Here is a 3,214-nt window from a genome sequence, read left to right as displayed (position 1 = left end):
CAGAGAGGCTCTGCCCGTGCAGCCGCCGGCCGTGTGCGGGGGCTCCCCCTGCCGTCCGGGGGTCGGATCAACCCCTCTGGAAGGGGAACGTGGGGAGAGGAGGGGCGGGGAGGAGGTCTTTCTCAATCTCGGTAAAATCTTCTCCAGGGCATTGAGGTCGTTAATGATGGAGCTTGAAGGTACCCCTCCCTCCACACCATAAATTCCATTTAAGTCATTTCAACTTATATTTTCGATGATATACCAGATGTTCTGAGAGTGTGAGGGGGCTTGTCGACTGGCTTTAATGTAATTTGGTTGGACTGTTTAGCTGCGGAATTTCCAATGCCTTTTATCTTTGGATCCTTCTTTTACCGCAGATCAAATACGCCTAAAGGTGACGCTCCAGCTTCTACCTGGAGGGGACAGATCTGGTTGTAAACATTCTGGGAGCTGAAAGGAGGAAAAGGACTCGGCATCTAATCTATACTTCACCCAGTGCAGAGACTAAAGAAGCCTGTTCTTTGCTAGGGAGGAGGGCTAGGATTGCCAACCGGAGTTAAATAGAGAACCCAGGGATTTGAGGGCTTCAAAACAAACGTGCAAGTGTTACCATGGAGACTGAAGCAAACAGGAGGAGGGGAAATAAGCAACCCTTAGAGAAAACAGAAAGCATTCAATGAGGAGAAAACTTTATTTATATCCCGAGATGTGTGAACCCCATTGCAACTATAAAGCAGTAACAGTCTACTATTTTAAAAGGAGCATTTAGAGACAAAAAAATATAATAGTAGAAATGAAAACTTCAATAAAATAGTTGGAAGATGAATGTTGGGAAGTATCTGAGGCCGGGGGTGGGGGTGGGGGGGAGAAGGGAAGCAAAAGGTCAAGTAAGTAAAAAATAGGAAAGAAAAATTAGAGGAGCACTCCAGGGAGGTTAAAATCCAAAAAATAAGAGTTCTAAAAGAAAAAAAACAACAACAACAGCGATTAGGGAAAGAGTAATCACCAGCAAAACAATTAAAGAAAATTTCTCCAAACCAAAGGTCATGATTTTCCAGATTGAACCGGGTCCCACTGAGAATCAAGCACAATGGATACAACCCGAGTCATCCAGTGGCTTGTCACTGTGAAACTGCAGAACGCTGAGGTCAAAAAGACAATCCTAGGCTTCCAGACAGGAAAAAACAAAGATCATTTAGAAAGGATCAAGAATCAGTATATCATTCAATTTCTCAATGGTCACAAAGAAACCCAGAAGACATCAGAGCAGGTAGGTCTATCAAACTTCAAAAGAAAATTTATTTCACACTGAAATTCTGTACACGACTAGTAAACTACCAATCAAATGTGGATAAAGAATAAAGCTGTGTTCAGACATTCCAGACCTCAACAAATTTCCCTTTCATTTATTTCTCCTTCCTCAGGAAGCTACTGGAGATGTATGTACTCCATTAAAATGAGGACTAAAAATAAATAAATATATAAATAAAATGAGGACTAAACAAAGGAAAAGAATGCATGTGATAGGAGAAACAGAAGATACAGCACAGGAGAAAAATAAAGTGGTAAGCCCTAACAATTGTGCACTTGACACAGGTGGTATAGGTCAAAAGGCTCCAGAAGAGATTCCTTTGAAAAGGTGAGTCAGATAGAACTCCTTATCTGTCAGAATCTCTGGAGAGAGAGGTTTAACAATCATTAAGAAGGCAGGGCTTGGTTTAATGGTGAATAGTAAAACAAAATAAGACCATTATTAACTTCAAGGAAAACAAAAACTGTGAAGGGAATAGAATTAATCAAAGTATATCACTTTGCTCAAGATGCTTGCCTAATCATAATGAAGTTAACACAATCTGTTTTACAAGTACAATATAACGATACTGGGCACATAAAGAGGTGGGAAGTGTGGTGGGGGTTGGGGAATGGCTAAGGGAAGGAAGAAAAGATAAACCCTCATTTTTCATTAAGTGAAGTCAATAGATAGTGACTAAAAGTGACACAGCAAGAAATAGAAATGCAAACATTTCATAGAAATGAAGGTAAATATTAAAATAACCAGTTGAAAGAGGTGAAATGACTTTGAGGAAGAAGAAACAGGGAAGGAGTGAGGTGGGAATATAGTCTCTGCTGTTTCATTGCAAAACTTACAGGATTTTGGCAGAAGTGACTCTAACTCACAGATATGTATAATTCTGATAAAAATTTTAAAAAATAAATTAAGAGAAAAAAGATTACTCGAAAACCAAAATTTTGCCTCTGAAGACTTCTCAGTCCAGTGAAGGAAATAGACATGAATATTAATTTAAGATTGAGTGCAGGTAAGTTCAACAAGGGATATGTTTGCATTGATTGAGGGAGCACAAAAAACAATTAACTACTATCTGGAAAATGGAAAGAGTCATCTAAGATGGGCAGAATATGAGACAATAAGGATGAAACAAGGGATGAACTGTGTTTTAGGCAGTTAGCAATCCATAGTGCTGTCCTTCATCGTTCAGTCATGTGCTGTCCTCCATCATTCAGTCGTGTCCAGCTCTTTTCAGCCTCATGGACTGCAGCCCGCCAGGCTCCTCTGTCCATGAGGATTCTCCAGGCAAGAATACTGGATTGGGTTGCCATGCCCTCCTCCAGGGGATATTCCCCACCCAGGGATGGAACCGAGCTCTTCTGCATTGCAGGTGGATTCTTTACAGTCTGAGCCACCAGGGAAGCTCAATCCATAGTGCCGGTGTGTAAAAGCAGGATCCTGAATATTATACATAATATACATGTTAGGATATAATTTTAAAGTTAACATTAAACTGTCAAATGTTTATTAAAGGGAGTTGGAACGGGGAAGAAGTTTTGAACATTCCTGTTATTTTAACTATAAAAGGCAGTAAAGAACTGCCTTTTTGGAGAACAAAAAAAGTAATAAATGCATATTTTACTTGGATCTTGTCTAAGGCAGCTTAGGCTGAAATGCAAAGAGGGTAAGTTTTGACCACGGAGTTAGTTAATGTACAAAGAAATGTGAATATTCTTTCTTCCATATGTGTTTGTAAGGAGTTGGGCCACAGTTTCAGAGAAGATACTTTTTAAAGGACAGTTAGTTGACCCTTGAACAACATAAGTTTGAACTACCCTTGTCCACTTCTCAGATTTTTTTCAATAAATATGTACTTCAGCACTGTAGCATCCACGGTGAGTTGAATCCGTGGATGTGGAACTGCAGATACAAAGGGCTGCCTAT

This window comes from Cervus canadensis, chromosome 3 (genome assembly GCF_019320065.1).
Source record: "Cervus canadensis isolate Bull #8, Minnesota chromosome 3, ASM1932006v1, whole genome shotgun sequence".
NCBI lineage: Eukaryota > Metazoa > Chordata > Mammalia > Artiodactyla > Cervidae > Cervus > Cervus canadensis.
This window is presented reverse-complemented; position numbering follows the sequence as displayed.